This window comes from Perognathus longimembris, chromosome 3 (assembly GCF_023159225.1).
Source record: "Perognathus longimembris pacificus isolate PPM17 chromosome 3, ASM2315922v1, whole genome shotgun sequence".
Classification (NCBI taxonomy): domain Eukaryota; kingdom Metazoa; phylum Chordata; class Mammalia; order Rodentia; family Heteromyidae; genus Perognathus; species Perognathus longimembris.
In genome coordinates, this window is record NC_063163.1 from 22238194 (window position 1) to 22248150 (window position 9957).

A 9957-nucleotide genomic window follows, 5' to 3' on the forward strand; every position below is an offset into this window, starting at 1 on the left:
GTAGCACTGTGGCTCAAGTGCTCATCGTGAGCAAAAAAGTACACAGGCCTGAGTTGAAGCCCCAGAACCAGAAGAAAAAAAAAAGTACAAGAACTGTTATGTGAAGGGAAGGGCTTTGAAAAATTAAGGAGGCTTTATACATTTAAAAAGTTAAATGATATGTTCAAATCTACGTTAGGACACACAGTGACAACATAGAGAGCAGTTTCTTTCTGACTATGAATACCTGACAGCAAACTTCTGAACACTTACTTGCTCAGCATTTCATTATTTTCGTTCCTAGCTTCGTGTGTCCACTTTGTTATTTTTGTTTCCGAACTCAGGGCCTGGGCGCTGTCCTTGAGCTTCTGAGCTCAAGGCTAGCACTGTCCCACTTTGTTTTGTTTTTGCCAGTCCTAGGGTTTGAACTTAGGACTTGGGCACTGTCCCTGAGCTTCTTTTGCTCAAAATTAGTGCTCTACCCCTTGAGCCACAGCACCACTTCTGGCTTTTTCTATGTGTATGGTACTGAGGAATCGAACCCAGGGCTTCATGCATGCTAGGCAAGCTATCTACCACTAAGCCACATTCCCAGCCCCCCCTGTCCCACTTTGAGCCACAGCCTCCATTTCCTGCTTTTTTTGTGCTTAACTGGAGATTAGAGCCTCACAGACTTTGCTGACTGGGTTGGCTTTGAATTTCAATCCTCAGATCTCAGCCTCCTGAGTAACTAGCACCTGGCTAGATGCTTTCTTATCCAGATTTTTTATAATAAACACATCCTTTATATTGGGATTTTTAAGTGTTCTTTAAAAAATACAACTTTCCTTTCTTTACCATTACTTAGAGATACCTGTTTGACAATTGTGGGTTTAAAACGTTTTGGGTTTTTTTTTGTTGTTGTTGTTGTTGTTTTTTGGCCAGTCCTGGACCTTGGACTCAGGGCCTGAGCACTGTCCCTGGCTTCTTTTTGCTCAAGGCTAGCACTCTGCCACTTGAGCCATGGCGCCACTTCTGGCCATTTTCTGTATATGTGGTGCTGGGGAATTGAACCCAGGGCTTCATGTATACAAGGCAAGCGCTCTTGCCACTAGGCCATATTCCCAGCCCTGGGTTTGTTTTTTCTATTTTTTCTAAAGTGATTAGAATCTCCATCACTGATCTCTGTGCATAATAGAGGGTACCCTAGCTAACTTTTTGAAAAATAATTTTAAACAAGAACATTAAACATTAAGAACATCCTTCATTACCTGTTTAAGAATAATATTATAACCAGGGGTATGTTCCTTTGTTTCAAAAATGGTTCCAAGCCAGATAAATATGAGTGACTTTTTTTTTTTCTGGAAAGAGCTTTATAACCCAGAGGTCATTGAGGCAATCCCCAAGCACACTTACAGCACAATGCCGAGTTCAGTATAGACTTCCTACTGGCCAATTTATGGCCTCAATTCTCACCAGTCTAATACCAGAAAATAGAGGGAAAGGGCACTTGTCATTATAGGATTGTATTGATCTCTTTCTATTGTTGGGAAGTCTAAGAGATGAAAAGTTTAGAAGACACTGAATTGCAATTTTCTCAACCTAGACAAAAAGAAAAAGAACTTAGGCTGATTGTGAGACTTAGGCTGATTGTGAGATTAGGCCAGAGACTATCTACTACAAGTGTCCTGAACATAGCAATGATGCACAATTGACACCTTTGAGATGGATTCTGTAGGTGGTCATTTCAACTGTAATCATTATTATATGCAGGAAATGTGTAATGAAACCAAATCTTAAAATAGCATATTTTCAATTATAGACTTAAAGTTATAGTTCAAATGCATTACAAATACACGCACCACACAGACACACACACACAGAGACACACACACACACACACACACACACACACTCAGGCCTTCTGAATGCCTTATCTACTTTATAGATAATTAATGTTTGCAATCAAGGAATAGTCCTAAATTTCAAACAACACATAAAAGGGAGATAGATACCTCACTGCCTTACATATGAAACTGTAATCCCTGTATACATCACTTTGGCAATAAATACATAAATAAATAAATATCATATATAAGAAAAAATAATAAACAATCATGAAACAGTTGCTCGAAATGATTAGCAAAGATCAGCTGAGGAAATCATCTTTTTAAATGCAAACTCGTATCCCCAGGTAAAGAAAGCTTCAGTTCCTCTCAGGTAGGGCCTAAGATCTGTATTTTCTTAATTTATGCTCATCCAAAACTGCATACCACTAACCTGACCTCCTGTTCTAGGATGCTCCAAATAAGCTCACCACCATCAAGATTTTTCTAAACTCACACCAGCATTATCAGTGACAGCAACCATCTCCAGATTTTCCTGCTTCCTGAAGCTCAAACAAGAACCAACTTTACACTCTCTCTCTTTCTCTCTCTCTCTCTCTCTCTCTCTCTCTCTCTCTCTCTCTCTCTCTCTCATTTTCAACAGGCAATGCATTGCTGCTTGGTCTAACCATATGTAAGAGTTAATTCGTACTCACTGTAGCATGGGTTGTTTTTAATGATCATTTATTCTGCTGGTCACCATCTGGGCCAGGCTAATTGTTCAGTATTTTCAATATTAACACTGGTATTAATCAATGGGGCCATTTTGAGCATATCCATAACACCCACAACAGATTCAAAGAAACAAGTGGCAGGAGAGGGTAGCAGCCTTTGGGATTACCTAAGGCCAAGAGCTGTCCCAAAGTGACATGTAGAACTTGTCAGTTGATCAGATGACCTTGTAGAATTAACAGGATTATCAGATGACTGGATTATCAGAAACCTAGTGATTAGAAGCTGGAAACTTTCTCTGCTAGACAAAGATGTGGCCTCTGGTTTATTTTGCTTCATCACGTTTTGTTTTTCAGCATTACTAGGGATTGAATTCAAGGCTGTGCATTTGCTAAGCATTACTAGGGACTGAACTCAAGGCTGTGCATTTGCTAAGCAACACATCTACTATTGAGTCACACCTTCAGCACTTTTTGCTTTAGATAGGGTCTTGTGCTTTTGCCCAAGCTGGCCTCCAAGAGTGATCCTTTTATCTGCATCTCCCAAGTAGCTGCCATTGTGGGCATAAGCCACTAGGGCAGGCCTTCTTTCTAATTGGGTAATTCTAACCTAACATGATATATTTTACTCTTTTTGACTGGTGACCAAAATGCTTACTTTTATTCAGAAATAACCATAAGTACTAGTCCTTTTAGAGACCTAGATAAAATCCAGCATCCTCACAATGATTTTTCCATCTTCCTAAGCTACCTTGCCTCTTCCCAAAGTTGCTGTAAAAACAGGAGTCTCTCAAGCATTGCATAAAATTTAGAAGAATTCATTCAGGATATTCAAGATTAAAAGGAGAGTCATGCTGTGAAATGGGAGGCCTTCTACCAGCTACCCAGTTTACTCTAATTACTCTCACTCTTGCCATTCCTGTCCCTTTACCTGCAGGCCAGTCAAATGGTACCAAATTCTAGATCGAAAATGGAATAGCTAGTGGCTCAAGGCATAGGCTCTAGAGTCAGACTACCTGGATTCAAGTCCCATCCTAGTCAGTACCACACCTTTCGACAAGACATCTAAAGGTCATTAGATACATCATTTGTTAACTGAGATTGCTGAAGATTGTATCTTCTCCAGTGGGTTCTTAGAAGAAGAATATGAGACCATACATGAAGGCACAGAATTTCCAACACTTTTTGGAATATAAGCATTATCCAGGTAACCCTTAATGTCTGATAATCTACTGAGTCATGAAATGATGCATCTGATCTTATCCTTGTCTCAGAAAAGAGGAACAGAAATGTGACCTGTCTCATTGAACATTTATTATTATTATAACTATTAATACTCAAATATCAGGAAAAAATCAAATACCTGTTTCCTGTAGGAATTTGCAGTCCACTGCAAATGACACATACAACAGAAAATCTGAGTCTCAATATAAAATATAACCAAATTAGTAGAACAGAAAACAGAAATTAATCATGATCATGTTTAGATTAGATATTCAAGGGAAGCGTTTTGGGAAAGATATTTCCAGTTTGGTGTTAAATATGAGAAATTACTGATATGTAGTGAATAAGGAAGAAGAATATTTCAAATAAGGGATATTCTTAGGAAACATAGATTGATCTGGTCAGCTCTAAGAGGTTCATGTGAAACTCTAGCTGTGGTAATATGGGGGAAGTAAATGAGCAGCAGTGAAGGCCAGGTAGGAGATAGGAGTGTGATGAGTCCTAGGGGTATTTGCAATTGTCATCTCCCAAACAGACAGCCAACTGGAGAGAAACAGAAGGAGAAAGTCTCCAACAGAGAAGCAGGTTGGGCACTCGGGCTATGCAGAGTGTGGACCTCTGAGATCTGAAGGATGAATGAAGACAGAGCAGATAATTCAAATAATATTCCCCCAATAATTCCATGACTTACTATTTAACATAGTCTCACTTTGTGACACTTCACAAAATAGGGATCACTCATACACACAGATGTAGTTCCATGACATTATGTTCCCTCTGGGACTGTAGTGGTGAATGAGGCCATGCCCACTGGGGGCATGGTGAGGGAGAAGGAGGCTCATGCTGGGGAAACCAGCAACCATAAACAGCATGGCCTGCTTAAAGATGATCAAATCTTTAATGCAACTCTAGCTTTGCCAGTTGCCAGCTAGGTAACACTGATCTTTGTGATCCCAGAGAATAAGAGTAAAACTGGCTAGTTTGTTGCAGAAATCAAAGGTACTCACAATGCCTTAAGCCTTAAGCCTTAAGTAGTAAGCACTTGATAAACCCTAGATAGTTATAACATGGAGCAAAGGCAATGGAACCCAAAGAATATAAAGAACACAACTTTGAGAGCACTCAGAAATCTTACATTTTATCTTACTTTGATTTTTAATTTTTTAATGTAGTTAATTAAAACTCTAACTCGTGCATGATAGGCAGCAGTATTCGCCTGACCCCTAGTGGTGAGACACACAAACTTCAGCCATGAGGATGGGACAAAGCCACTGAGATATTTGATTGACAAGGTCACTGCGTTTAAAAGGCAGTGATGGGATGCAGGTTTGGACTGTCCTTGTCATATTTTTTCCCTAACCACCACAGGACAAGAGGGAGACGTAGACAGAAGCTGTGAACAGCAGACCTCCCCTTCCACTTAGCTCATCCACACAATCACTGTTGTTGAAAATCAAAGAGAACCCGAAAAGCTTGTGATCAGAAATTGCTGGGTCCATGAGGCAAAGGGAGCCATGTGAATGCATATTAAGAAAATTCTGACTGAGGGATCATTGAGAATATTTTCTTCCCAGAACCCAGTTTGGGTGGGATAGGAGAAATGCCTTCTCCTCAAGGCTGAGGAGATTAGCTATGTGAAACAGCTGTGTCTCAGTCATCATTGCTCAGTGATCATTGCCTATTTCATTGTACTGCACAAACATTTACAGTTATTAGTCAATTGTCTTTAGAATATATTTGATCCTCTGTGGAATCGTGCTTGGAAAACTACAACTGGTAAAATATAAACTATACTGGGTAGTAAATGGCAAAAATATAAGATACAGAAATGTTCTGCATGTTGCTCCACTTTGACTGCTGAATGTCTCCCCACCCCATCCCCCCAAAGGCCAATGGAATGACAGGTTTGGTCCCCAGGATGGCGGTACAGGGTGATAGTCCTGCTGCTGTCTTTAACCGCGGGAGTGTCCATGAAAAGGGTTATGGGAACTGAGCCTCCTCCCTGTTCTCTTTTTTTTTCATGCTCCTGAAGGAAGCAATTTTCTTTGCTTTGAGCTCCCCACCATTTTCCTCCAGCACCCCAACTACAGACCCAAAAGTAATTGATCCATCTAATCATGAGTTAGAACCATTATAACTATGAGACAAAAGTAACCTTTTCTAAGTTAATTATCTCAGGTATTTTTATAGTAATGGAAAACACATATAAATAAAGTTTCATGTAAGTGCAAATTATGCTTGGGCAGAACAAAATCTACAACTTTTGGAAATAGATGTTTAAAATTCATGGTTCTATTGTGAACACGATTTCTAACCTGTCTGTGCTTTGTTTCTTCATCTGAGAAGAGGGGATTTGCTTGCTTTTACAGGTTAATGATGAGTGAGAGAGAGCTCACTGTCTCTATGTTCAACAGGCATTAATTAAATCTAAAATAAAAACAACCCACTCACAAGTTTCTTGTCACTGTCTACCTTAAAACTCCAAATTTTTACTTGAAATTTGGTTAGAGATTTGGTTAGCAGACAAAACTGAAGCTACCAGATACAACACTACAGATGAGGGGTAGATAAATCACCCTTAGTATCAGTGGCCACCTCAATGTGATAGCTAACTTTCTTTTTGAAATGTAGGAAAGTCAGTATGCTGATCTTTTTAAAGGTTTTCAAGCTGCTTTCTTATGAAAAAGTAAAGTTTTAAAAGGGCTCTCTGGACCTGAAAAGAGAAATAGAACTATTGGGAGGGAACTATAGGTGTGGGTTTCTGCGTCCTGCTTTATAATTCCGCCTAGGCAGCCACATTTTCTATGATTTTCTATATGGTAAAGGGAGTTCTGTGGTGATCATTCTTACAAGTATGACTGAAGAAGACCACAACCCTCATGATGTCTGGTAACAAGTTATCCTGATTAGTTCCCCTGCGTTCCAGGATTGGTACTGCGAATCAAACAATTCTCTTACCAGTGAAGAGCCATCTCAGAGGACCGTGAAGCAGGAATGTGGAGAAAGCAAGAAAGTAGTGGATTGCTGATTTCCAATGGTGAGGAGATGGGGAAACAAGGAGGGTGGTGCTGACCAAAAAATGTAAACTTCCAGTTAGATACAAGGAATAAGCTGCAGACATATGTTGTACAGAATAGTAACTATAATAAAGGATCCTGTATTAGCAATTTCAAAATTGCCAAACGAGATTGCAAATGTTTTCAGCACACACCCCAAAGTGATGTCTATGTGGTGACAGAGTTGTTAATCAGCCCGATTTAATCGTTCCACATTGCAAATGTACATCAAAATATTTCACTGTACTACACAAACATTTACAATTATTTGTCAATTTAAAATAATTTTTCTGGGTGTAGCAGTACATACTCGTAATTTCAGGACTTGGGAGGTGTAAGGAGGAGCATCATGAGTCTGAGGCCAAACTGAGCTACACAACAAGACCCTAGTTCAAAGAACCACGGGCTGAGGAAGCTGCTCAGTGGTAGTCAACACTCCAGAGCACGTGTAGATTCTAGGTTCAATCCCCAGGGCAGCAACCAACCCATCAGCCAATCAATCATGTGAGCTGATTTGTTTTCAATGTGGGAAACTGAAACAGAGAGAGATCAATGTGCCTAGAAATGAGTAGAGCTCAGTACAAGCAATAATTGACACCACGCTGTAGCTGTAACCTCTCTGATAGAGTATTTCTCATCAGAGATCATACAACCATAATAACCAAGAACAGCACTCCGCTTCAGTGATGTCAGGAGAATAATGGTGCTAAACAAGGAACCCACAGACTACCAGAGGATGGAAACTTTGGTAAAAAGCACGCCTCAGCATGGGTCCCTACCTATGGAAGGAATAATTAGAAAATACTTTTTCTGGAGCCTACACGCTTTTTTTTAGCCAGCCCTGGGTGTGGGTGCTGTCCCTGAGCTGTTTCTGCTCATGGCTAGTGCTCTAGCATTTGAGCCACAGTGCCACTTCCAGCTTTTTGAGTAGTTTACTGGAGATGAGAGATCCACAGATTTTCCTGGCTGGTCTGGCTTTGAAACTTGATCCTCAGATCTCAGCCTCCTGAGTAGCTAGAATTAAACATGAGCCACCAGCACCCTGCTGCCTGCAAACTTTACAAATGGCATTTGTGTACTTTTAAAAGATTTAACATAAAGCAACTACAACACAAAATAACTACTCACCCATGAAGCGACCTAGCTAATACATTCCCATCATCCATCACCACTGAACTTCCAATAAAATTGCCTTCTCCCTGCAATTATGATTGTGGTGTCTTGGTTCCCTTGCCCCGTGAGGAAGCACAGCTGGAGAAGATGGAGACCTGTCTACTATGGCCTTTTAAGTATGCTCAGACCCTGGGTTATAGCTTTGTCCCAAACAAATGATATAGTCTTGAGCCCTTTTCCTTAATAGACCCCACAGCAGGACAGAGTTAGCTTTCCATTCTGGCACAGGTGAATTACTATGGAGTTTATGAAGCTTAAAGTTCAGACCCCTTCTTGTCACAGAACAATCAGAAGATTCTGGGTATTTGAGAGACATGAGGAGAAAACTGATCTAAGGAAATGATAATTGTGTGAGAAAGATATGAAGCTTTGTGGAGATGTGTGTGTGTGTGTGTGTGTGTGTGTGTGTGTGTGTGTGTGTCATTGACAGCCTTGTGTTGATTGAGGAATGGCTTTCAGGAAATGCCTGCCCCTCCTCCCAGCTGCCTAGCCCTGTGTCATCATGAGAATTCTTGAAGGCAGAAGTCATAGGAGATAATGTAACATCCAGCTTTAGAAGTGTTTTGGAAAACTAAGGCTTGAAGTTAACAAACTCAGAAAGAAGCTAATCAATAAAAAAAAAAGTCTTATAGAAATTTCAGCTTGTAAGGGAAGGGCATTTCAAGGATGGTTTTCTAGTATTGAGAGTCTTAGAAACTTAATAGGATAACCAAACAAATATGTGAAAGTGAACAAAATGTATAAACTTCTGACGCTTTGTTCAGCTATGATAAGGAAAACTGACGTTCCCTATTATCTTCTTTAAAAGAATGTATTACACCATCAGAACTGCATGAAGAAACAATCAAAGAGTACAGGGGCCAAAAATGTAGGGAGAAATTATTCTCTAGCTGTGTTCATTAATAAATAAAAATGTCATTACTGGGCTTTAATACTTTCACAACTCATCAGCATTTTAAATTTGTAATTTCTTGGGATTTTCCTACCTTCAAGATTCATTTCTTTATCTGCTTACACTTGTTCTTAGAGAGTGTAATTCTCATTAGCTCCAAGTTGCATCTGTAGCTGTCCATGCTTTACTGCTACGTGACCTCAGAGCAGGTACATGCCCTGCCCCCATCTGCAACTTTCTTCCCTAGACACACACACACACACACACACACACACACACACACACACACACACACACACTGCACTCCCGCACTTCATTCAGGTATTTGCTCCAACATCTTCCTAAGAATATTCACATCTAGAATAGAATCCTATCCATTCCACAGCGTGCTGTGCCTTTTGCTTTTGGAGTGTGTGTGTGTGTGTGTGTGTGTGTGTGTGTGTGTGTGTGTGTGTGTGTGTGTGTGTGATTTTTCTTTGTGTGTGGTATGGGCCTTGCACACAGTATGCAAACACTCTGCCACTTAAGTAAGCCCAGGCTCCCGTCCTTTCATTTGCATTTTGTTTCTGGGATAGGGTCTTACTAATTTTAACCATGCTGGCCTTGAACTTGTTTATCTTCCTGCCTCTATCTCTGGAGTAGCTGGGATTATAGCCATGTGCTACAGCACCTCCTTTGTGCTTTTATTTACATTTCACAGCCCTTACCACCTAATCTACGTGTGGATCCCTCCCTGCACCTCCCTTACAGTATATGCTTCATGTGTTCATCTGCACTGCTGAGATTGAGGCCTGGCACATACTGGACACTTAGCCTCTTGTGCTTGGTTATTCCATAGTCTTTCCTCATCCAAAATTTTGCTTTCCACAGTTTCCATTACCTACAAGCATGGGTGATCCAGATATATTAAGTGGAAATTTGGAGAAATCAACAAGAGATCATTTTTAGATAGTTCTGAGAAGCATGGTAGTTTCACACTGTTCCTCTCCACCTCACCCCAATACACATAGATCATTCTTTTATTCTACAATGTGTACATCCATATGGTGTATGCTACCTGCCTATTAGTCACTTGGCAGGGTCTTCCTAATCAGATT